Below are 27062 nucleotides of genomic sequence, written 5' to 3' on the forward strand. Positions count from 1 at the left end.
GTGACTGGGATTATTGTTCAGAAAAGTGGGTGGAGCCTACAAAAGCCAATCAAAATTCACCTATTGCTTTTCAAGGGGAATATGTAATTGCTGCCATTCTTGCACTGTTAATAGCACAAGCCTTAAATCTGGTACAGTTGGTCATTGGGTGACGGGTTTAAATTCAGAAATGGGGTGGAGCCACAAACAGTCAATCAGATTTATTTCATTTCAATGCAAATTATTGATGCCAAAGACCGCAAAGCTCACAAACTTGGTCATTGAGTAATTGTGTGTTAGGGTAAAAAAAAAGTGGCCACAGCCAACACCAGACAAATACATAACCGGGTAACGCTGGGCAATCAGCTAGTATTCTATACATCTATCTTTTCAACACTTTACTCTGCCAGAAGCTCTATTTCCTACAGAGGATGTACATGTAAGGACGGGAGATTGGGGGAAAACAAGCATTTAGAGAGTAAACCAAACACCTCACCTGCACATGCTGACCAATCCCTACCTCCCAACTTTTTGAAATAAGAAAGAAGGACATGTGAGCCGCCAGTGTTAAAACTTCATCACATCAGGCTTAGGCAGCCACAAGTAGTTTTGAACGTTGACGATCTTGAACAGATTAAATAATGGTGTACAAACTGTCCAAAAACGTTGACTGTGGTGCCATGCCATGCCGCGATGCCACTGTCTGTGTTTTTTGGACCCTTTGTACACCTTTTTTAAAGTGGCCCTGAACAGCGCTGAGAAAAAAAAGAAATCTTGACTCATCTGGGGCTTCATCCAGTTCCCCATATTCTGCAAGGTCCCCAGCGTCCTTTGGGTCCCCTCAACGGTCTTGCTGGTTATTCTGTTAACCTGGCAACTTCGGCGCAATCACTTGCCCATCACCGTAAGCCTCCTGTGCATGCACAGTGCAGTCTTTCGAGAACTGCAGGTTAACAGAGCCGCCAGCAGGACCACGGAGGGAACTCAGAGGATGCTGAAGGACCACACAGGCTACGGGGTGCTGGAGAAAGCTCCAGGTAAGTCCAGATTTCATTTCTTAGCGCTGCTTAGGGTGCCTTTAACGGTTTGTGTCAAATGCGTATCTTATAATTGCCAAGAAATATGTATTGTGTACAAACACTATTTAATGTTTTTTTCTTTTTTAAGAACTGTCAATGGCCACAACTTTACCGGGTAATAGCAAAGCCCTCATACATGCTAGAAACAACAAATGTTGTATGTTAAGGGAGAAGAGTTGAGTGAGGGAACAAGGGGGACTTCTTTTTTCAAAAAGACCTTGTAGTTTTTGATAAAATTGATTTTAATGTTACAATAGAAAAACCTTTTTTTTTTTTTTTTTTTTTATCGTGGTAAATTGACAGAAAATGGAACAACCTACCGAAAGTGTAAATTTACATATATCAAAAGAAAAAGCAGTGGTCAGGGTAACTTGCAACGCTTTGGCCAGGGATCACCGCAATATTGTTATATAGGGATCCCTGGCAAATGGGCTATGATTTGGCCATTAAAAAAGGTAAAAAAAAGTGAGTTTTCCATCTTCCAAGCCTCTTTAATCCCTTGCCACCCATGCAGGTATAGCCAGAATACCAAGCTCGGACTGTGTTGGGCTCCACACCCTGAGCTATAACAGCACCGCATGGTCCATAGTATGGGGGGGGGGGGGGGGATCTGGGAGAGAGGGTCAGCCTGGAAATTCTTTTTAAAGTCCAAAGTTCAGGGAATAATCCTGCAATATTATCAGTGGTCCATGCTGATGTGATCAATGGTGTAGATCAAGCAGGAGACAGGTACAAGGACAATTGTGGGTCTGTGGCACAAACCTTAACCCCATCTCTGCCAGCCAGGGCAGAGATCTCAACGAGAGGTGGAGAGGCTCTGCAATTCTGAACCAGATCTACCCCCCTTAGCAAACTTTTGTTTTTCTTAACATCTTAGTAAGGGGGCTTTTAGGACCATTGTAGCCCCTTACACACTCCAATGAGTTCTGGGTCACCATGAGCTTGCTGGTTAGTCTGTGCCTCTCGGATTTACAAGCCCTACTCCATAGAGCCAAATTAATCCATGCCATGCACTGATGAGGATAAAACAATCCGAAACAGTCTGTATGCATGTTGGATTTTTATGGCTCTGTACAAATTAACAAGCTGACACATCATTGCATTCCAGCGGTTCTGGAGGTGTGTTTAGCTTCTAAGGGTACAATGGCTAATTTGCATATATTCAGCAGTGTTGCTCTGGGAGACATCTCGAGCTCACGCCAACCTGAATTATCGCAAATTCTTTCTGTTTTAGGAAAGCAAACTTTTGTTTTTCTTATTAGGAAAGAAAGAGTTATGAAATACATGGTTTACGAGTCAGCATGTTCTTTGGTATTCACCAACACCATACATGGATTATTATTACTTTTTTTTTATCTATAAGAAATTAATAACTCTGCTTTAGAACATGCCACAATTATGAATCAACTTTTAAACCCCCCCCTTAGTTGCATAAGGCTGGAATTGACAGAAATGTGACAAATATGATGGCAGACTGCACAGTGCACACCACTCCCCGACGGACAACAATACTAACAGGTGTACGCACCTTAAGAAAGACACATAGCATTGCTAATTTACTATCAGTACAGGCACAGAGTAACAGCTTATACTGTATATACTGGAGATAGTAGAGATCACACACTGCAGCTAGTTTACTATCAGTACAGGCACACAGTAACTGCTTATACTGTACATACTGCAGCTGGTTTTCTATCAGTACAGGCACAGAGCAACAGCTTATACTGTACATACTGGAGACAGCAGAGATCAGCACACACTGCAGCTAGTTTACTATCAGTACAGGCACACAGTAACTGCTTATACTGTACATACTGCAGCTGGTTTTCTATCAGTACAGGCACAGAGTAACAGCTTATACTGTACATACTGGAGGTAGCAGAGATGAGCAAACACTGCAGATAGTTTACTATCAGTACAGACACAGAGTAGCAGCTTATGCTGGACATCCTGGGGGTAGCAGAGATCAGCACACACTGCAGCAAGTTTACTATCACTACAGGCACAGAGTAACAGCTTATTCTGTACATACTGGAGGCAGCAAGTAGTCAAATGCCGAAAAATAAAAATATTAAGTAATCAAACACCTTCAGATAAAATAATTAAGTAGCCAGGTGCCTTACAATGAAGAAAATAGTTAGCCAGGTGCATCAAAATAAAATAATTTAGTAGCCAAATGGGGCCTGCATACATAAATAAAGTAGGGTCTAGACCCTGAGTATAGTTGTCCTCAGTATAGGTAGCCAGCTATAAGTGTCCCCACTCCCCAGTAGTTTAGGTAGGCAGGTCTTTAGGTGTCCCCAGCTTAGGTAGGCAGGTCTATAAGGTTTTCCCAGTTTAGGTAGGCAGGTCTATAGGTGTCCCCAATTAATGTAGGCAGGTCTATAGGTGTCTAGCTGGCTGCAATTCTGGAAGGGGGAGCGCGGAAGGGGGGCCCCAGGTGAGGGAGGGGGGAGGCTTTCCCCCCTCCCCGCCGCTCTGTGCCCACTGTGCCCCCTTCCTTTACTGTGCCCCCTCCTCTTCATTACTGGGGCCCCATGGCCCCCGGGGCAAGAGCCCCACCGGGAAAATTCCTGAGCTCCCAGTGGGCCTGTCCGAGCCTGGAGAGATACTTAATTGGCTGCCATGTGTCTGTTGACTCTGGGGTGAGGGGCAATTTTTGGCTCCATGCAAACATATGGGGGCAGATCGAACTTCACAATCTGTTTGCTGGTGGGCGAACAGACGATGATATTCGGGGACCATTCGCTGGTAAACGGTCTAAGCCATCACTGCCATGGGTGGAGAGCGACATGTGTTGTATTGTTCATAGCAAATTGTCAGGAAAGGTCCAGAAGATATTGGCATTGGCCCTTTTTTATTAGGATATTGGCATGGGGTCATTAATTAAAGGCAAGTCCTTTAATGTTCTTGAGTTTTTAATCCTTTGTAGACATGGGTAAGGGGTATATTAGTACTCCTATACCTTTTTCACTTGGGGGGGATGCAAGATTCCACCATGAACTTCCCAAGACCTCCTCCTGTGCACTGGTAGTAGAGAAGAGCCCCTTGCCCATGGTATGGATGAGGGTTTTGGTGCAGAGGGGAATAATTTGCCCCTCCTCTTTTACAAAGCCCCCCATATCATGGATCATGCAGGCTGGTGAGGAAGGGATACATTAGAACCTCCATATCCATTTCACTTGGAGAGGAGGAGGAGCCCCTTGACCATTGCTTGACAAAGGCTTTGGGGAGGTGGGGAAGGCTCTCTTGCAGAACCCCCTTACATCATGGACCATGTGACTGGTATAGCTCAGGCTGCAGAGACGTGGAAGCGAATATTTATTTTGTAACTTGCCAGAAGGCTTCCTGTTGGTCATTACAGTGTCCATATACTGACCAACAGGAAAAACCATAACAAAAACGGGAACAATCAGTGCACTTGTTGGATCACTATATAAATACTTCAAAATAGTATCCCCCTTGTAGTCTACAAACTAACAAAAAAAATAAATTTCAGTCCACAGCACATACTGTAGGTAGAGAAATGTTCTAAGAGTTCTTTCAGTACTTCACTGTGCAGTCAGTCCACAGCAGAAGACATGTCCACCACCGACCGACGAACAAAAACCTGCTTACCAGATCTGAATAGATCCATATTCTAAGTAAATTTATTTATTTATTGTATTTAAATAGCGCCAACATTTTATGCAATGCTGGACATTAGTTTACAGACAATATTTAGGGGTTACATACAGCAATACGACAATACAGGAATACACGAAAACCAGATCATGCAGTACAGTATGAGTACAAGGTAATGCTTAGTCAGTCACTTGACGGGAGCATGGAGATTAGGCAAGTCGAGGTCACTCAAATGCATAGCATGGGTGCACAGTAATGGAGGTGCATGATCAGGTAGGACACAAAAGGAGGAGGACCCTGCCTGAAGGCTTACAATCTAGAGGGAGAGGTAGGAACATAGTAGAGGACCAGAGTTCAGCTGCAGGTTTAGCGCACTAGTGAGGGGTGGTAGGCCAGAGTGAAAAGGTGAGTTTTGAGGGCCTTCTTGAAGATGTTAAAGGAGGGAGCTGCCCCAATGGGTGGAGGTAGGAAGTTCCATAGTGTTGGAGCAGCTCTTGAAAAGTCCTGGAGGCATGCATGGGAGTGGGTGAGGCGGGGGCGGTCAGGCAAAGTTCATTGGAGGAGTGGAGTGAGCGGCTAGGTGTGTACCTCTGAGTAAGATCGGAAATGTAGGTTGGACAGGTTTTGTGGACAGATTTGTAGGTCAGACAAAGTATCTTGAGTCTGATTCTGGACTGGATAGGAAGCCAGTGGAGGGATTCACAGAGGGGAGCAATGGAAGGAATGGATATTTCTGGCTGCCGCATTCATGATGGACTGCAGTGGGGCTATTCGGGTCATAGGGAGACCAGACAGAAGGGCATTGCAGTAGTCAAGGCGGGAAATTATGAGGGCATGGATGAGGAGTTTGGTGGTGACAGAGGTCAGGAAAGTGCGGATCTTGCAGATGTTACGAAGGTGGACTTTGTGAGGTTTTGGATGTGGTGGGTGAAGGAGAGTCACATATCCAACATTTCTCCTTTCCGGACTCCAAAGCAGTATAAAAACATTAAAGAGGAACTCGAGCCTAAACAAACATACTGTTATTAAGTTACATTAGTTATGTTAATTAAAATACATAGGTAATATAATTTCTTACCCACCCTGTTTTAAAAGAACAGGCAAATGTTTGATTTCATGATGGCAGCCATCTTTTTGGTTGAAAGGAGGTGACAGGAAGCATGAGACACAGTTCCAACTGTCCTGTGTCCTGATCACCACTCCCAGTTGCTAGGCAACATGAACAACAACATAGGTAATCCCATCATGCTCTGCACAGCATCAGGGAAAAAAAGCCCGGGCTTTTTTTCTTTGATGGGTGGAGCTTAGGTGAAAATGCAGCTAAAAATAATGCTTTGGTAAGAAAAACAAAGTTCTGATGCTGTGAAACTGTTAAAGAAACACCCAGCCTTTTCAGTGCTGCTGAGTAGATTTTTAGTCCGGAGGTTCACTTTAAGTAAAAAGGATCTAAAGGCACACCGCTAACACGCTACTCAACATCATTTTATTGGTAACACATAGATTCCAATTAAAATCACTTACATTTGTGTCCATAGACAATGGACCCATGAGCATGAAAGCATGTATAGTTACAGATCATGGGCCTGATTCACAAAGCGGTGCAAACACTTTGCACGCCTGTGAAAAGCCCTTTATCACGCCTAAACTTTGTTTAGGCGTGATGTGAAGAAACTCACGCGAAGCTCCTGCGCGCAAAACTTTTGCTTCGCGCGCAGCGCCCATTAAGCCCTATGGGACTCTGTGCGCGCGCGTACGCGCACAAAACTTTGCGCGCGGGAGCTTCGCGCGAGTTAGAGCACAAAGCGGTGATAACTTTGCTAGTGCAAAGGTTATCACGCCTAAAGTCTTTTAGGCGTGATAACTGAGTTATCACCGCTTTGTGAATCAGGCCCCATGTATGCTGCCGCCTCTCCACGGCTGGATTTCTACTTTTTACTGCCCTAGGCCAACTTTTAACAACCGCCCCCCTCCTCGCCACACCCACACAATATATTATGCCACTGCCTTCTCTGCAGGGAATCCATTACCAAAATGATTCCTTTTAAGATGCTTTCCATCAATTTTGACCTAAAATGTATTGATCAAACCACGTGAAAGATTTACATCAATTAGCCTGGTGTGGCAGTCAATCTACGGCCCAAAACGGTGCAGTGCATTAAACAGTGTAATGCTGGGCATACACGATGCAATAGTTCTTATCAATCAAGCCGCTGATGGCTCGATTGATAAGATCCAACCTGTCCGATACCCCGCCGGATCGATTCTGCGCTCGATACCGGCGGGGAGAACAATGGAAATAAACGAAGCGCTGATGAAAAGCGCCGGCGGGAACGAGCAGGAATTGATCCGCGCCTGCGCGGACAAGCGGGGACGCGCTGGCATAGGACCAGCGGCTCGATGCCGGCGCAGAATTGCACCGTGTATGCCCAGCATAATGCTGCAGTTCAATTGATTTTCAATTGATGTCCTGCTGGAATTTATTGACAATCTTTGTACTGTGTGTGTGGTAGGAATCGATTCCACTCTATGTGTCATGTGGTACATGCGTCCCGGCAACAATGAAGAAAGATTGCCGGACACTGGATTTGGTGAGGAGTCATATCGGCATGACAGGTATGCTGCTTCTGCACACTTACCACTGGCTTGGGGGCAGGGGAGTAGCGGACACATATGCTGGGTTGGGACACTGGCTAGGGGTTGGTTGTTGGTGATACCGCCATGCACCCAATTGAGAGCTTTCAACCCAGATTTCTCCAGCATGCTGGATTAATCGTTTTAGCAGGAAATCAATAAAAACGTTCAGCTGGGTGACCATGTTGTGACATCTATCTCTGCCAGATTCGATCATTATGATCGGCCAGATATTGATGCCAAACATCAAGTAATGTATTGACACCCTTAATCATACAGGCTGTCAGGCAGGCAGAGACAGACAGAACATTCAGCTCAGCAGCAGCCTCCACACCCAGCAAGCACACTTATCTACTGACTGTATATTGCACTGTCATTGTTTATTTGTTCACCCAGGTCCCTCCCTTCTATCACTCACCACAGATGTTAGGCGTGTCTGTGTGTTCCTGTTCTGACATAATCTTTACATGGTGGATGCATATCCAATCCCATCCCCAGGAGAGAAGAAGTTTACATTTAATTCTTCCAACAGTAAGGGCCTGGAGCTGGAGCCAGCGTATGCGCAGGGCCCAGCATGATGGGGTAGCCGTTCTTCCCCTGGGGATTAGAGGGTTAAGGAGGTGGGTGTGTTCTAGGCTGGGCGGAGAGGGAAGCAGGGGTCTGCTGGGTAAGGCGGCAAGGGAAGGGGGTGGGGCAGTCCGTTAGTGTAGAGGAAGAAGAAGCTAGCAATGGAGACCCTGGAGCAGCTTGTTGCAAAAATCCGTGCAGAGGCTGCGTCAAGGGGCCCTTCCTGGGTCCAGCTTCAGTTGGCAGCAATGGATGTGGGCACTTCTACGGGGACTGTGGTGTCCAGTGAGCCGCCAGCGGCTGCTGCGCCCAGTGCCCCCGCCGAGCAAGGTGAGGAGAGGAGATTGTCCCGGCCGCCGGAGCGGCTTAGCCCAGAACCCCAGAGCAGAGCGCAACGCCGCGCAGGGAGCCCCCCCCGGGACCCTCCGCCACCCCCCGCTAAGCGATCTTCCGCTGGGTCGCGCGGGTCGGGCGGGAGGAATCCCACACGCCGGCAAGGCTCTCCAGGAGAAGGGACATCCGGTTCCTCCGCCAGCAGACGGGCAGCTTCGCCTCCAGGACATGCGGCCATTAGTCCCCGCGCGGCGCGCCAGACTAAGAGGGCCCAGCAGAAGGACACCCACACTGCGGGCGCCGCTACCTCCAAAGCGGCGGCGGCCCGTCCGGGTAGTGGAGGGGGCAAGACCTCCAGCAGCGGGGGCAGGACAGGAAAATCCTCCAAGGCAGCACAAGGCAAGAGAGGCCAGGAAACGAGGGGACAGCAGGCCCAGCAGCGTCACCACCACCCCAGTGGCCAGGCGGCCAGGGGTAGCTCTACGCCGGTGGAAGAATCGGAGGAGGAGGATGTCGTGGACGCAACGGAAGGATCCGGAGTGACGGCTGGCGGGGACTTGCGTCCAGAGCAGCCAGGTGAGGCCGGTTTAGCGGCTGTAAAAGCGTTAGCCTCTTTGCTGTGGGGTATGTGTGGGGGTGGTCCAGGGGGTGTGGGTGGGGTTCCCAGACCAGGTGAGCAACCACAAGGTGGGCAGGCCCAAGGGGTGCTGGGTGGGCCAATAGTATCGGGGGGTCCCGTGGGGTCTCTCTTCGCAGGGTCACAGGGGTCACCGGTGGGGGCGTGGGCCCCTCCGGTCCCAGGGTTGGTGATTCCGGGTGTGGGGTCTGGGGTTCCCACCGTTCCCCCAGCAGCGGCAGCTCTCCCTAGTTTGGTGCCACTAGCACAAGGGGTGGTTCAGGTAGCACCCCCTGTGGGGTTAGGAGCGGTCGGGGTTCAGGCCGAGGTCGCGGTACAGACGCAGGTTGTTGCGAGCGAATTGGCAAGTTCCCATGGGGCGGGTCAGGTGCGGTTGGCGGATGCGGCGCATGCAGAATTGTACGTTTGTTTTAATGGCCTCCTGGGTTCTCATTTGAAACAGGAGGTGAAGGAGCGTATTTGGAGAGGGGAGTATATCGAGATATTCTCGTTGCTGCCCCTTGAGAAGTTTAATTTAGATAAGGGGAAGCCAGACGAAAAGAAAAGAGAGGAGGAGCGGAGGTATAGGTTAATACCACGCACTTTCCAGAATTGGTTTCAGGCGTTCTCGACTCTGGCAAGTGTGATTGGGGAAAGGCAACCGGAACACTGTTCTGCTTTGTTCAGGTATATGGACTCCATTGGGGAAGCCTGTCGGTCGTACGGGGGTAACGCATGGTTGCGTTACGATGAACAATTTCGGCAAACGAAAGCGGTGCGTCCGGAGGTCCGGTGGGACCACAAGGACATTACCCTGTGGATGCGGCTGATGATTCCTACCAGGGGCCCTCAGTCCTTTCTCGGGTCGGGCAGCGGGTCGGCTTCAGGCACCCAGCCAGCAAATAGAGGGAAAGGGGTTTGTTGGCAGTACAATGAAGGGTCCTGTCGTTTCGGGCACTCCTGCCGCTTTAAACATGAGTGCTCCTATTGCGGAGGCTCGCATGCTGCGGCAAAGTGTTACAAACAGAAAAAGAACAAGTCCTCCGATTCTGGGTACAAAAGGGACGACGCCAGTGAGGGTGGCAGAGATGGCGGGGTTTCTAAGACGGTATCCTAAAGGGGAGGTGGCGGAGTTTTTGAGTTTAGGTTTTGAGGAAGGTTTTGTGATCCCGAGCAGTTGTTCGTTGCGTTCAGTACCCCCCTTTCGGAATTTGAAGTCCGCAAATGATCGCCCTGAAGTTGTTGATAAAAAGTTAGAAAAAGAGGTTGTTGCAGGTCGATTAGCGGGCCCTTTCCAATCCTGTCCATTGGAGGACCTAGTGGTATCACCGTTAGGGGTGGTCCCGAAGAAGGATCCGGGATCCTTCCGTTTGATTCACCATTTATCCTTTCCTCGTGGCTCGTCGGTTAATGATGGTTTGTCCAGCGATGACGTGTCAGTTGTTTACACGTCGTTTGACGAGGCTTTGAGCTGGGTTAGGCGTTTGGGTCAGGGCGCACTTTTAGCGAAGACAGACATTGAGTCCGCTTTTAGGTTGCTCCCGGTGCACCCGTCTAGTTTTAGGTTATTGGGATGTTTTTGGAAAGGTGAGTATTTCGTGGATAGGTGTCTTCCCATGGGGTGCTCCATTTCCTGCGCATATTTTGAACGGTTCATTCGTTTCTTGGAATGGGTGGTGAAGGATGTGTCGGATGTTCAATCAGTCATCCATTACTTGGATGATTTTTTGTTCATGGGGGCGGCGAATTCTCCCGATTGCGCCTACGTGCTGGCCACTATGCGGCATGTTTGCGAGCGTTTCGGGGTTCCATTGGCGGAGGAGAAGACGGAGGGGCCGGCTACAGCATTGAAGTTCTTGGGCATTACCATTGATACGGTGTCTATGGAATGCAGTTTGCCACAAGACAAGGTGGATGACCTCAGGGAGTCCATTTTGGCTGTTTTCAGGAGCAAGAAGGCTACTTTGAGGGAGGTGCAATCACTGGTGGGGAAGTTGAACTTCGCCTGCAGGATTATGCCCATGGGGCGGATATTCTGCAGGCGGTTATCCTTGGCAACAGCAGGAGTGTCCGCCTCGCATCACCGCATTCGGATGACTGCGGAGCTGCGGGCGGACCTGAAAGTGTGGCTTACATTTCTGGCAGAATTCAATTGCAGGGCCTTTTGGATGCAGGAAACGGTGAGTAACAGGGATTTAGATTTGTTCACCGACGCGTCGGGCTCCCAGGGCTTCGGGGCGTTCCTGGCGGGGCAGTGGTGTGCGGCCCCGTGGGATGCTTCGTGGATTGAGGCAGGCTTCACCTCCAACTTGGTCCTGTTGGAATTGTTCCCCATAGTAGTGGCACTACAAGTATGGGGTCAGCAGTTGACGAACAAACGAGTGAGAATTCATTGCGACAACATGGGAGTGGTAATGGCGATCAATAGTTGCTCGGCATCCTCTCTCCCGGTTATACGCCTACTGCGGCAGCTGGTGTTGGAATGCCTGCGGTTGAATACGTATTTGTTTGCTGTTCATATACCGGGGGTCGACAACGTGATTGCTGATGCCCTTTCTCGTTTTCAGTGGGACAGGTTCCGGGCTGCGGCTCCCACGGCAGAAGAGCGTGGGGTTCCTTGCCCATCCACGGCGTGGAAGATTCCCTTCGGGCCGTTTCCTGCATGATTGGGAGGTCGTTATCGGCGTCGTCATCAGCAGCGTACACGGTAATATGGAACACGTGGGACGCTTTGACGGCGCAGGTGGGGGGCTGCAATTCCGATGAGGACAGGCTGTGCTTGTTATTGTATTTTTTAGGGAATAATTTCGTGGAAGAGATTGGGGCTTCTGTGGTGGCGAAGAAATTATCGGCGTTGGCGTTTTGGTTCAAGATTAGGGGGCTTACGGATGTTACAAAGGATTTCAGGGTTCGACAGGCGTTAAAGGGTTATCGAGTAGGGGCTGTGCGCAGGGAGGCCAGGCGCCCGGTCACGTTTGATTTGCTGGGCAGGCTGGTAGGAGTTCTCCCTGGGATATGCTCGTCCACTTATGAGGTGGGTTTATTTAGAACAGCATTTGTCCTTGCTTTTTTGGGGGCTTTTAGGATTAGTGAGCTGGTGAGTCATAGTAAGGCAGGAGTGGGAGGCATCCTCGCAAAGCATGTCACGGTACACGGCGACTCCTTGGTTATTCATCTGCCACGCTCTAAAACCGACCAGGCGGGCAGGGGCAGGTCTATTACTCTTTTTCCGGTAGGCGGGCCTTTATGCCCGCACGCGAACGTGGCTGGGTTTCAGGCAGGTCGGCCTTCCCAGGCTACGGTATTTTTGGTGCATCAGGATGGCATTCCCCTGTCAAGATTCCAGTTTGTGGCGTTATTTCGCAAATGTTTACGTTCATTGGGTCTTCCGCATTCCGAGTTCGCCTCCCACTCCTTCAGAATTGGTGCGGCTACTGAGGCGTCCCGCTGGGGTTTAGGGGAGGAGGTTATCAAGCGCATTGGTCGCTGGGAATCACTGCGCTATAAATCATACATTAGACCCCATTTAATGTAGGGGGGGGGGGGGAGAGGGGGCGGCCGACTACAAGAGTTGTTGCTGTCAGCTCGTTTTTTCTTGTTGCAGGTTCTCCGATTCATGTTTGGATCGTCGGCCACTCTTATGTGAGCAGGGGCGCCAGAAGGGCTGATGTAAGGCCCGAAGGTCGCCAGTTGGGATTTCCCCGGGATCAGGTTTGTATCCGCTGGTTGGGTTTCCCAGGAATGGTGTGGCCTGGCTTGCTGCCAGAGCTGCATAGGTTGGCAAGATTGGACAGGGCTCCGGACATCTTAGTGCTTCATGTTGGGGGCAATGACCTTGCCTCCAGGTCCACTCGGATCATCATTAAGGAAATCAAGTTTGATTTTCTGAGGATCAATTCCGTATTTCCAGAAGCGATCCTAGTGTGGTCTGATGTCGTGGCCAGGGAATATTGGAGGTTGGCGAATTCAGTTATAAAGGTGAATAAGGCTAGGATTAAGCTAAACAAGGAGGTGGGAAGATTTTTTGTGCGAAATGGTGGGTTAGCCATCAGGCACATGGAGTTGGAAGAAGACACTGGCGTGTTTCTCCGAAGAGATGGGGTACACCTCAACGAAATTGGAACGGACTTGTGGGCTCTCGGGATTGAGGAGGGGATACAGAGAGCTTTGAGGTTGGGGGGCCTCAAGGGCATAAGGGTTCATGCCTTTCGTGATGGAGGGGTAAAAGGGGGATCCGGAGGGTGGTTACGTTTGGAAGCGGATTTGCCGCGGGGCAAAATCCGGTTTGCTTAAGAGCACGACAAGAAAAGATGACTTTGGGGCATGCAGCTGTCCCCGAGCCGGGGCTCGCGGCTGGGGGCCGGTTACAAGGCTGCATGTCACGCGGGGGTTGTTTTGATACTCCAGTCGGTTACCTCCGGACCCCTGTACCCCAGCTCTCTGTGGATTGTTTGATATAGTGATTTATTGTTCCTTATATGATGTGTTTGGTTTATTGTTAATTGGGCTTAATAAAAGTTGGGCTGCTATGGCCTTAAATTATTCCAAAGTCAAGTAGTCCGCGTATTTATTATTAGGATAAGTGAAGGGGACAATATGTGTGTGTAATCAAAGTAGTGGTATAATAAGGGGGTGAGTAGGCTCTACCATTATCAAGTAGAGGAACTTGCCTGTGAGACCTGCAGCCCGGAGACAGAGGGCGGTGGGGCAGCAGAACTGGATGGTCTGACTGCAGTCATGAACTTGTCTTGTATCTATGTTCCCCAATACTTGTTTTGTACTACCGTGTTTCCCCGAAAATAAGACACTGTCTTATATTAATTTTTGCTCCAAAAGATGTGCTAGGGCTTTCAGGAGATGTCTTATTTTGTAGGGAAACACTGGTAGTTTTCCTATGCAAAATGTATATACTGCATGCCATGCTGAAAGTTCACAAGCAGCATGCACAGAGCCTGTGGTTTGCAGATATTGGCTCTCACAAGAAATTGATTCTGCTGATCATGTGGGTAAGTGTCTATTTCTTGCAGGTAGAGTACTCTGTAAAGCTCCCTAGAGCTATGATAGGATAAGCTGTGTGTCCTGGGAAAAGGTGAAGAGGTGAAGTGCTGCTGATGCTTATCACTTTATGACAGATCAGGAGGGCTGGTTCCAACAAAAACACAAATTTCCTTACACACATATACAGGACTGTAGAACTCACATTATACTGCTGTTCTCCTGTATCCAGGCTTTGTATTGAGCGTGACTTGCTGGTGTCATGTGGGCTGCTGCTAGGGCTTACATTCGGGGGATGTCTTATATTTCAAGCATGCTAGGAATTCCTGCTAGAGCTTATTCTCAGGGGATGTCTAATCCTTTAGGGGAAACACGGTATGTACAGCACTACAGAAGATGTTGATGCTACATACTGTAAATAGAAAAACAACAATAATAATAATACCTAAGAAAAAACTGCACAGGAGGTCAAGGCCCTGGTGGGAATTCATTTAGACATCAGGGGGTCCCACAATTAGTTAACCACCCTGGCGTTCTATTAAGATCGCCAGGGCGGCTGCGGGAGGGTTTTTTTTAAATAAAAAAAAAACTATTTCATGCAGCCAACTGAAAGTTGGCTGCATGAAAGCCCACTAGATGGCGCTCCGGAGGCGTTCTTCCGATCGCCTCCGGCAGCCAGAAGTAACACGGAAGGCCGCAATGAGCAGCCTTCCGTGTTTGGCTTCTCCTGTCGCCATGGCGACGAGCGGAGTGACGTCATGGACGTCAGCCGCCTCCGATCCAGCCCTTAGCGCTGGCCGGAACTATTTGTTCCGGACAAGCGGGGATCGATCCGCGCGGACGAGTGGGGACGCGTCGGGAGTCGATCCGGCGGCTAATCGGCCGACGGATCGACTCGTGTATGCCCAGCATAAAACCCATCGTACCAGCACAAGAAGTTAGAGTCCTTGTTTAAACCATCTTCTACAGTTTTGAGCCAATGTGTAAACTTTGTTTCTTGTGTTAGTCTCATGTTTTCTGATTTGAAGGCACCCATTAATACAGTGAGGTGAAAATCGTGTAAACTGTGTCCAGGTAAACAAAAGTGTGTTGGTATTGGGAGATCAGTATATTTTGTAATATCCTTTTTCCTGCTGTTAATAGTGAACCTGTGGTGTGTCATGCGATTACACAGTGGTTGACTTGTTTCTCCCACATAAATTCTTTTGGGGCATTTTGCACACATGATCAGGTATACCACATTAGATGAATCGCAGGAAAAGGTACTGTCACGGAACAGCCGTAAGCAACGCAGGCAAATCGAGAAGATTTGCGCAGTCGATATTCTGATCGCTCCCCGGTTAGATTTGCTCAGTCTTTGCAGCAATCAGAAAATGACATTTTCTTTTTTTAACTTGATCAGAGAGTCCCCTTCCTGGCCAGTGACTTGTTAATTAGCATGTGACTGGAATCTGGACCCTAGCAGAGGTGATAGTGGAGTCTTTTCATGAAGCCCCTTGTCTGCACTGTCCCAAGGTTGTTTAATTAGCAGGGAACAAAGGATTTCCTGTCGCAGGAAGCTCACACCTAATTGGGAGCTGGCCTTATGAAAGAACACTATTTGGTGCGCCAACAAAGGGAGCTGCCCCACAGCAGACGTACAGGAGCCATGCAGATAGGCTTAGGAATACATGGAGTTTATAATTTTTAGCATGTTTAAGGAATACTGTTCATATGAGCGGTCTGAAAGTTATCTCATTCTGCTGATCTGGGTCTAGTGAGTATTTTAATATTAAATTGAGGCCACTGACCTACCCAGAACCCGAGGTATTCCACTATTTCATAACCGGGCCTGAGAACGCACCTGAGTTTGATGTCCTATGAACTGTCAAATTCTGAGGAACATGAATCTGTGGCCTGTGAAGAAGAGAGAACCGAGAGCCCGATATGGTGTAGTATGTCAAGGTAATTGGATAATTGGAAAGAGTATGAATTGTATACTCACAAACCAGGGTTACCTCCAGGCAACCACTGTGTAGGCAGGTGAGGAGATTAGCCTGTCCTCACTCAGGAATAAGAAGTCGCTCTCTGTAGGCTTGAAAAACAAGAAGGGGTATCCCCCTCCACCAAAGGTGGATACAATCAGTATTATGGTAGAGAACAGAGGCGCCAAAAGGATAAAAACAATATTTAAAAGTTTTAAAATTATTGCTTAGGAGGCAGTGGTGGACTCACCTCCCACAAGCAGACACAACAAGTGTGTATTCACAAAAGGGACATTTATTGGTATACTCCAAATAAGGTTGCAACGCGTTTCGCAGGTCAAACCCGCTTCATCAGGCAATTACAGGAAGGAGCACACAACAGCAGTATGTCCAGATAGCACCTGGCGCCTCAGTCAACTGAGGCGCCAGGTGCTATCTGGACATACTGCTGTTGTGTGCTCCTTCCTGTAATTGCCTGATGAAGCGGGTTTGACCTGCGAAACGCGTTGCAACCTTATTTGGAGTATACCAATAAATGTCCCTTTTGTGAATACACACTTGTTGTGTCTGCTTGTGGGAGGTGAGTCCACCACTGCCTCCTAAGCAATAATTTTAAAACTTTTAAATATTGTTTTTATCCTTTTGGCGCCTCTGTTCTCTACCATAATAATGAATCTGTGGCCGTTATGTGTGTGTAGAGTTGAGCCGAAATTTTCGTGATTTCGCATTACTATAATTACGCATGCGAAATTTGCGATTACGATGCGAAATTGCCATTAAAATCGTAATTGAAAATACCATAAGCGTAATTTTCAACGCGTAATTTCGCGTTTCGTTCATGCCGTAATTTTGCATTAAACGCTACCGTAATTTCGCGTTAAACCGTAACGCTCCGTATAATGTAAAAAAGCCGCCGACTTTAAGGGTTAATAGCAAAGCCCCCTTAAATGCCTAGAGCCTCAAATTTGGAGAATATATTAAGGAGATCAGGAGGAATAAGAGGAATTTTTTTTTTTTCAAAAAGACCTTATAGTTTTTGAGAAAATCGATTTTTAAGTTTCAAGGGCAAAAATGTCTTTTAAATGCGGAAAATGTCAGTTTTTTTTTGCACAGGCAACAATAGTGTATTATTTTCATAGATTCGACCAAGTGGGAAGAGTTTTACTTACTTCGTTCTGAGTGTGGGAAATATAAAAAAAACGACGTGGGGTCCCCCTTCCCAGACCTCTTTAACCCCTTGTCCCCCATGCAGGCTGGGATAGCCAGAATGCGGAGCACCAGCCGCGTGGGGCTCCGCACCCTGACTATACCAGCCTGCATGGTCCATGGATTGGGGGGTCTCGGAAGGGGAGGGGCAGCCAAGCTTTCCCCTCCCCCTCCAAGCCCTTGTCCAATCCAAGGACAAGGGGCTCTTCTCCACCTCCGATGGGCGGTGGAGGTGGAGGCCGCGATTTCCTGGGGGGGGGGGGTTTCATGGTGGAATCTGGGAGTCCCCTTTAAAAAGGGGTCCCCCAGATGCCCACCCCCCCTCCCAGGAGAAATGAGTATAGAGGTACTTGTACCCCTTACCCATTTCCTTTAAGAGTTAAAAGTAAATAAACACACAAACACTTAGAAAAAGTATTTTAATTGAACAAAAAACATAACCACGAAAAAAGTCCTTTAATATTCTTAATTAACCATTAATACTTACCTGTCCCTTTAAATAAATGATCCCTCGAAATAGCCTCGGAAATGTTCTATCAGTTACAATGTAACAAAGTTATTACAATGTAACAACTTTGTTACATTGTAACTACGCCGCACCCGACGTCACTCGCCACTCAGCCGCCGCATACGCGTCTGCGCTGCACAGACCCGACAGAGCTCTGAGCTATATAGCTCAGAGCTCTCTAAGCATCTTTGAATTTGGGCTCCAAGGAGCCCCATTGGTCCTTAGCAGACCAATGGGGTTCCTTCTGATTTGAAGGAACCCCATTGGTCTGCTAAGGACCAATGGGGCTCCTTGGAGCCCAAATTCAAAGATGCTTAGAGAGCTCTGAGCTATATAGCTCAGAGCTCTGTCGGGTCTGTGCAGCGCAGATGCGTATGCGGCGGCTGAGCGGCGAGTGACGTCGGGTGCGGCGTAGTTACAATGTAACAAAGTTGTTACATTGTAATAACTTTGTTACATTGTAACTGATAGAACATTTCCGAGGCTATTTCGAGGGATCATTTATTTAAAGGGACAGGTAAGTATTAATGGTTAATTAAGAATATTAAAGGACTTTTTTCGTGGTTATGTTTTTTGTTCAATTAAAATACTTTTTCTAAGTGTTTGTGTGTTTATTTACTTTTAACTCTTAAAGGAAATGGGTAAGGGGTACAAGTACCTCTATACTCATTTCTCCTGGGAGGGGGGGTGGGCATCTGGGGGACCCCTTTTTAAAGGGGACTCCCAAATTTCACCATGAAACCCCCCCCCCCCCCCAGGAAATCGCGGCCTCCACCTCCACCGCCCATCGGAGGTGGAGAAGAGCCCCTTGTCCATGGATTGGACAAGGGCTCGGAGGGGGAGGGGAAAGCTTGGCTGCCCCTCCCCTTCCGAGACCCCCCAATCCATGGACCATGCGGGCTGGTATAGTCAGGGTGCGGAGCCCCACGCGGCCGGTGCTCCGCATTCTGGCTATCCCAGCCTGCATGGGGGACAAGGGGTTAAAGAGGTCTGGGAAGGGGGACCCCACGTCGTTTTTTTTTTATATTTCCCACACTCAGAACGAAGTAAGTAAAACTCTTCCCACTTGGGGGAATCTATGAAAATAATACACTATTGTTACCTGTGCAAAAAAAACCTGACATTTTCCGCATTTAAAAGACATTTTTGCCCTTGAAACTTAAAAATCGATTTTCTCAAAAACTATAAGGTCTTTTTGAAAAAAAAAAAAATTATCTTATTCCCACTGATCCCCTTAATATACCCTAGGAATTTGGTGTTCCTAAACTTTAAGCAGGCTTTGCTATTAACCGTTAAAGTCGGCGGGTTTTTAAATGTATACATTTTTACTTTGAAACTTTAACATCGATTTTCTCAAAAACTATAAGGTCTTTTTGAAAAAAAATGTTTTCCTCTTATTCCTTCTGATCTCCTTAATATATTCTCTAAATTTGAGGCTCTTAGCATTTAAGGGGGCTTTGCTATTAACCCTTAAAGTCGGCGGCTTTTTTATATTATTCGGAGCGTTACGGTTTAACGCGAAATTACGGTAGCGTTTAATGCGAAATTACATGAACAAATACCCATTGTAATGCGAAAATTACGCGAAAATTACGCTTACGCGAAATTTCGCGAAATCCTTCTTCTTTACGATTATGTACTTACGCCCATAATCGTAATTACACTAATTACACGAAATTTCGCGAAATCGTAATTACGTCATTACGCTCATCTCTATGTGTGTGCGATAAGCATAAGCCGAGATATGAAAAATGTCATATTTGGTAGGCACAAGGAATGCACCCAGGGGATTAACCGCACCCTGTCCAGCCCCTGGGCTGGACCTGAGACTCCACCCAGAGATGGGGCTCAGTCAAAAGTGTTTGCCAGGGACTCCTCCCTCATTCCTCCAAATTCCGTCTTCTTGGGAGCATGCTGCCGTTTTGAGGAACAGCGGCAGCCATCTTGTCTGAACTTTGTTCCTGAACTGAAACAAAGGAACTTTACAGATTTTCCCAGAAAGGACATATTTCCACGAACCTAAGTATTTTATTCCATTTTTTTATTTCATACTGTGCTATTATTTGTCTCTATAATTGTTGCTTTTAATGATTTTCTGTATACATTAATTATTTATGTTGCATTTTTAATGAATGGTGCTAAACATCATTTATTTGTTCAGCTACCCTGCTATTGAGCCGCACAAACTGCACCCTGACTTCTGAAGAGTCGCTACTATTGTTGCTAGCTAGACAGAATAGAGTGTGTTTAACCGTTTTATTTGCAGGTCTAGAATCAGCCAGTCAGTGGGCTCCTCTGTCCCATGGTAACAGAGGTGGTGGCAGTTATACCCTGAAATAGTGTGTAAATTGTATTACCGTAACTCACAGGCTCCCTTCTAGTCACTGCTGCCAAAATTCTAGCGGTTTCTGCGCACCAATTGCGACCACAGCTTGCATGGTCTGTGTGCTGAAACCGATTGGAAGGCATTGTGCGGTTGGGCCACTAGGGGCCCTGTGACAGTGTTTGGCAGCGTTTGGGATCTGTGTTGTGCTGAAAGTATCTAAGATAGCGCTATCAAATTAGCCTTATCGAGAAACAAACTAATTCATTGGTAGTAGCTGAATGCAATATATTTTTTATATATACAGAGAGACGGTGTAGCCAGTACCCCTCCCCAAAAGTTTTATTTTATTTGGAATGGAAATGTTCGGGAACTACAAGGTCATGTGCATGGCAGACCTGAAAAATCTTTGTGAAGCGAGAGGCATTGACATCCGCCGCAAGAAACAACAGGACCTGATAACAGACTTGTACAGATGGGATAGCCAGCAACTGCGGGAGCTGGATGTGTCCGCTGAGGTGGACGTCAGCCCTTCTGACCCAAGTCGAGGGGCACCAGAGACTGAAGATCCTAGGCGTACAGAGGTTGTGCATCCTGAGGGCCCTGCGACAACAGTTACACAGGAGACTGTCAGTATGGACCACGATCTCAGAGTTTCTCTGAGTACACGCCTGGAACCGGCCAGTACTGAACTGTCCATTTGTGCTGATCCGCTAATGCAGCAGGCATTACAAAAGCTGATGGACACTGACCTGGACAAGTACCTGCAGTACATGGCGGCGCAAAAGCGAGAGGAACGCCAAGGTGCTGCTGCTGCAGAAGCGCGTGAGGAGCGGGAGCGCCAAGCTGCAGAACGACAAACGCATGAGGAGCGCCAGGCTACAGAACGGGAGCGCCAACAACAGCATGAACTGAACATGGCCAAGGTGCAACAGGCCAGCCGGAGTTCATCGCCCGGCCTCCCTGCTGAAGGAGCCGCATCACGTGTAAGTGCAAAATGTAAATTTGCTACTATTAAAAAAGACACTGACATTGACTTGTTTTTGCGATCTTTTGAAAAAGCATGCCGTCAGTATAGTCTGTCCCAAGACCAGTGGGCCAGACATCTGACACCTTTGCTGCGCTACAAAGCGCTTGATGCATTCGCAGAGTTACCTGTGGAGAAAGATAATGATTATGCTGCTATAAAAGACGCTATCATTACTAAATACCAGCTGACGCCAGAAGCCTATCGCAAAAAAGTTCAGGTCCTGGCAGAAAAAATCTACTGACTCTTATTGAGGTGTGGTCAGCAGTTTACTTACCACACTCCGCCAGTGGACTCTAGGCCTCACCAAAGGGACTTATGATGTCCAAGAGGACTTGATAGTCCTAGAACAGTTTCTGAACATTTGCCCTGCTGATGCACGACAGTTTGTGCTGGAGCGCAAGCCTGCATCGGCAACTGTCGCTGCAGACCTCGCTGAAACCTTTGCGACTACCCGGGTGCCTGACACACGCAGAACTGCACCATCCAGCTGGAAGGGAGGTAAGCCCAATACTCTGGCAAACTCTCCTGCCCCTGTGAGCCGTCAGCCACAGAGGCCACCCAGCACAGCTGCTGCGGCCAGGCCTGCAGCACCTGAGGGGGTCACCTGTCACTACTGCCGCCAGCCCGGACACATGAAATTCGACTGTCCGGAGCGGAGGCAGAAACCACCATCACCTGTACCACCTATACCTCACCCATGGCAGAGGCAACCAGCCAGCGAACGACAGCCTGGATCATCAGATTTTGTTCTGTTTGAGAGCTCTAATGTTTTCTAGATGTGTTTTTTGTGTGTGTGTTGCTCACTGTCACTGACATTATACAGCCCTACCTAACTATCTATACTGGGACACCTACCTATGCCTACCTAACTACTGGGGCACCTACTTATGCCTATATGGGGACACCTACCTACCTACCTATACTAGGGGACGTACCTATGCCTACCTACCTATACTGGGACTCCTACCTATGCCTAGCTAACTACTGAGGCACCTACCTATGCCTACCTACCTATACTGGGACTCCTACCTATGCCTACCTACCTATACTGGGTCTCCTACCTATGCCTAGCTAACTACTGGGATACCTACCTATGCCTACCTACCTATACTGGGTCTCCTACCTATGCCTAGCTAACTACTGAGGCACCTACCTATGCCTACCTACCTATACTGGCACTCCTACCTATGCCTACCTACCTATACTGGGTCTCCTACCTACCTATGCCTAGCTAACCACTGAGGCACCTACCTATGCCTTCCTACCTATACTGGAACTCCTACCTATGCCTACCTACCTACCTATACTGGGACTCCTACCTATGCCTACCTACATACAAGAAGGCAGACCAAATTTGATCAGCTTGACAGTCACTGTTGTTCTATCATTGAGCTACCACAGCCCGGCAACCATATGGGCTGTAAAACTGCCACGGCCTGCACTCTGGCCATGTTGCGCACCAGTCCAGCATGGCCGTCACTACGCAAACAGCTGTTTGCGGTGCATTACACAGTGAGTTTGGTGTGTCAGTGTGAAGCAGTACTCTAATTACACTCCCTGGTTGATGTTTGAAAGATGTTTGAAAGCACTTTAGGCCTGCAATTTAGCATTCAATGGGATTTCTGCCCTTAAAACGCTGCTTTGCGTCAAATCCAGATTTTTCCCCAGGACTTTGGGCATGTATCCCACTCTGCCATGCCCCCCTCCAGGTGTTAGACCCCTTGAAACATCTTTTCCATCACTTTTGTGGCCAGCATAATTTTTTCTATTTTGCAAAGTTCGCCTCCCCATTGAAGTCTATTGCGGTTCGCGAACGGTGTTCACGAACCGAAAATCGGAGGTTTGCGACATCTCTACCCGCTGCAACTCCCTTGTTCACTGCTCAGGGTCTCCAGCAGGCAGGAACTGACCCAGCTTCCTCTTCAGCCATGGATCCAGGATCATGCTGATGCAGATGACCTCCTGAGCACACATCTGGATCACCTTGGGGTCCCTGTGCAGGCACCGCAGCATGTGCACTGCCATGGGGAACAGTTCGGACGCAGCAGAGACATCATCATCAGGGTCGTTGTTGGCACCCCCAGAGTTGACATCGCTATCCTCCTCCTCTGGCCCCTGAGCCTCGCCCTGCCTTCTCCACCCTTGCACCACTGCAGCTGCGCTCTCCTGTTGAACCTCAACGTCGAGGTCAGGGACCTCCAACTCCTCCTCCAGCAACTTAAAGTCCTCCTGAGAGGTGGACTGCGCAGTCGGCTGCTGATCCAACTGCGTTAGGGCCTCCTCTCCCGCTTCCATTTGATCACACAGGGCCCTGTCCAGCAGATATACCATGGGCAACCACTCGCAGAGGGATGCCCGTTCCTGGCTCACCAGGTTGGTTCCCTGCAGGAAGGGAGCCAACACTAAGCACAACTGTTGCATCTGCCCCCACTGTGCATTGGAGGCGACCTGGAGGTTGGTGGTGGTGCCGGAAATACTCTCATCGACGATGAAGAGGCTGACAGCCCTCCTCTGCTCAAGCAGCCACCCCAACATCACCAGGGTGGAATTCCAGAGAGTTGGCTCATCAATGACAAGCCGGTGTCGTGGCAAGCCCTTGCGCTGCTGCAGGTCGGCCACGTTTGCTGAGGCACCGGTGGAGAGGCGGAAATGGCACACAATTTTCCTTGCCACTTCCAGCAGATCGTCCATCCCCGGGTAGGTGTGCAGTAACTTCTGCACCATCAGGTTCAGGACGTAGGCCAAACAGGGGATGTGGGTCAAGTGTCCCCTGGTGATGGCAGCCAGCAGGTTGGCTGCATTGTCAGACACCACCGACTTTGAGGCCTCTGGGGGTCAGCCACCTCTTCTCCTGCTCCCTGAGGTTTAGAAACACGTTGGCTGTCGTCACTTTGGTCTTCCCCAGGCTGACCATCTCCAGCAGCGCTTGGCGTGGCGGGCCTTCACGCTGCTGCTGAGGCGGGGACGCTTGGTTGCGGCGGGTGTGCCGGAGGAGGAGAGACCTGGATCAGAGGAGCCTGCTGCAGCTCCCCTGAACCCGCGGGGTGGCACCACCTACTGGGCTGCTGCTGTGCCAGAGGATGGACTTGCTGCTTCTGCTTCCTCACCCCTTTCCACCAGGCTAATCCTAGTGAGCCGTGAAGGACAGGTAGTGGTCTGTTCTGAAACGGCTGCTCCAGGAGTTCATGGTGACGTGGACCCTCTCGCTCCCCGCGTAATCAAGTGAATGGGACACGTTCGCCAATGCAAACTGGTGCAGTGCTGGGGATTATCCATTCCGGGATCCCATACTGCAGGAGCGCTCTCATGTCACTCCCCTCCTGCACAAGGAGTATGGCAAGAGCTGGGAGCACATGGCCCGGGCAAGCAACCTGTTCAGCATCCAGATGCACCTGTGGTTGGTAGGCAGAGCCTTGGTCACACCAGGAAAAGACTTTTTCAGCAGGGTCTGGCGGCGTTTGCCTGCATGGGAGGCTGAGGAGTCAACAGTGGAGGGAGCAGAGCAGGCCACTGAGGACTGGCTGCACGAACCAGCCACAATCGTGGCGGGACTGACAAAGTGCGCGGGGGGGGGGAGGAGGACAATTAGTTTCCCCGCTCCTGCTGCTGATGCAGGCTGTGCAGTGAGTCTTTGGCTCTGACCACTGCCAGCAACCTCTGAAACTCCTTGTACTTCAGTGGGTGCTTAGTCTGCAAGTGGGTCTGCAAGCATGAGGTACCCATCTTGGACAGATCACAACCTCTGCTCAGGCTGGCCCTGCAGTTGTTGCAAACTGCTCGGCTCTCATCCGTGTCGGACACAACAAAAAACCAACAGATTGGGGATCTGAACTTTCCCTTCAGGCTTGAAGGCTGGCCTTTTCTCCCTTTGGTTGGGGTTGACTGGTGCAGGTGCCGGTTGTGGTCGTGGCTGAAGCAGCAAGTTGTGGCTCCTGCCTTTCATGCCCTCTGTTGGCCCTGCCTCTGATTGCCATACTGCTGTGCCTCTGTGCCAGAGCCGCCTCCTCCGAGCTGCCTTCATCCAACTGTGGCACATAGGGAGAATAGCACAGCAGCACTAACTAAGTAACAAGAGTGACAGACAGTGACACTAAAAGACTGTCTCACTGCAATCAATACAGTCAGGCAGATGCAGCAGTCAGAAAATAACCAAACCTGGCCTGGCCTGCCTGCTGCTAAGTGCTAACTAGTACTGCGGGCTGCGGCTGCTAGTCTAACACTAAATTAAGTAAAATAATAAAATAAACAGTACAAGTGACGAACTACACTACACAACAGCTAACTAATTCCTAACCTACAGAGACTAGTAGGCTAAGGCTACCCTAGGCTAGCAGGCCTAGCCTGCACATAGACTAATACTAGCCTAGCACACAGTATACAGTATATACACTAGCTGACTAAAAACTATAACACTCAAATCACTATCTACCTATAAAGCAATATAATAAAGCAGGGGTCTAGTCCTGGGAAAAGAAGTGAGTGGACTCACTTGGAGAACTCCGCGACAAAAAATGGGCGTGGTCAAGCACACCGTGGACGTGGTCATGGGTGGGGCCAAATATACATGACCTTAGCAGTGATGTAAAAGGTCTGCCGAGGAAGTTTGAGCTCTGCCGTAGTGTATCCCCCAAAAATAGATGTAATCTGACAGCATTTCACCAAAAAAACACATAATCTGGTAGAAGTTCCTCCAAGATACAGATAATATGGAAGTGGTTCCCCCAAAATAGACAATGTGGCAGCAGCAGTTCCACCAACATACACATAATTTGGAAGCAGTTCCCCAAAATACGCGAAACCTGGCAGCGGATCACCCAAAATACACGTAACACCCAAAAGACATAATCTGGCAGTAGTGGTCCCCCAAACATACACAATCTGGCAGCAGTTCCCCAAAATATACGTAATCTGGCAGCAGCCGTTCCCCTAACATACACATAATCTGGCAGCTGTTCCCCAAAATACATAACAGTGGTTCCACAAAAATGCAGATAATCTGACAGCAGTTCCCCCAAAATAGGTACCCCCAGGTAGCCAGGTCTATAGTAGTCCCCAGTATATGTAGCCAGAGGTATAGTTGCCTAGTATATGTAGCCAAGGGTATATGTGCCCAGTATCTGTAGCCAGGGGTATATGTGCCCAGTATATATAGCCAGGGGTATATGTGCCCAGTATATATAGCCAGGGGTATATGTGCCCAGTATATATAGCCAGGGGTATATGTGCCCAGTATATGTCACCAGGGGTATATATGCCCAGTATATGTCACCAGGGGTATATATGCCCAGTATATGTAGCCAGGGGGTATATGTGCCCAGTATATGTAGCCAGGAGTATACGTGCCCAGTATATGTAGCCAGTGGGATATGTCCCCAGTATATGTAGGCAGGGGGTATACATGCCCAGTATATGTAGTCAGGGGTATATGTGCCCAGTATATATAGCCAGGGGTATATGTGCCCAGTATATATAGGCAGGGGTATATGTGCCCAGTATATATAGCCAGTGGGATATGTGCCCAGTATATATATCCAGTGGGATATGTGCCCAGTATATATAGGCAGAGGTATATGTGCCCAGTATATGTAGCCAGTGGGATATGTGCCCAGTATATGTAGGCAGGGGTATATGTGCCCAGTATATGTAGCCAGGGGTATATGTGCCAAGTATATGTAGGCAGGGGTATATGTCCCCTGTATATGTAGGCAGGGGTATATGTGCCCAGTATATGTAGCCAGGGGTATATGTGCCCCGGATATGTAGCCAGGGGTATATGTGCCCAGTATATGTAGCCAGGGGTATATGTGCCCAGTATATGTAGCCAGGGGTATATGTGCCCAGTATATGTAGCCAGGGGTATATATGCCCAGTATATGTAGCCAGGGGTATATGTGCCCAGTATATGTAGCCAGGGGTATATGTGCCCAGTATATTTAGCCAGGGGTATATATGCCCAGTATATGTAGGCAGGGGGTATATGTGCCCAGTATATGTAGCCAGGGGTATATGTGACCAGTATATGTAGCCAGGGGTATATGTGCCCAGTATATGTAGCCAGGGGTATATGTGCCCAGTATATGTAGCCAGGGGTATATATGCCCAGTATATGTAGCAAGGGGTATATGTGCCCAGTATATGTAGGCAGGGGTATATGTGCCCAGTATATGTAGGCAGGGGTATATGTGCCCAGTATATGTAGCCAGGGGT

The 27062-nt window shown here is 48.7% G+C and overlaps 1 protein-coding gene across 7 annotated transcripts in view; it reads left to right on the plus strand.

Annotated features, from left to right (window-relative positions):
* LOC137562405 (uncharacterized) overlaps window positions 1–27062 on the plus strand; it is a 428020-nt gene that overhangs the window by 288899 nt on the left and 112059 nt on the right. The gene's annotated exons all lie outside the window — the stretch shown is intronic.

Source organism: Hyperolius riggenbachi, chromosome 1 (genome assembly GCF_040937935.1).
Source record: "Hyperolius riggenbachi isolate aHypRig1 chromosome 1, aHypRig1.pri, whole genome shotgun sequence".
Classification (NCBI taxonomy): Eukaryota; Metazoa; Chordata; class Amphibia; order Anura; family Hyperoliidae; genus Hyperolius; species Hyperolius riggenbachi.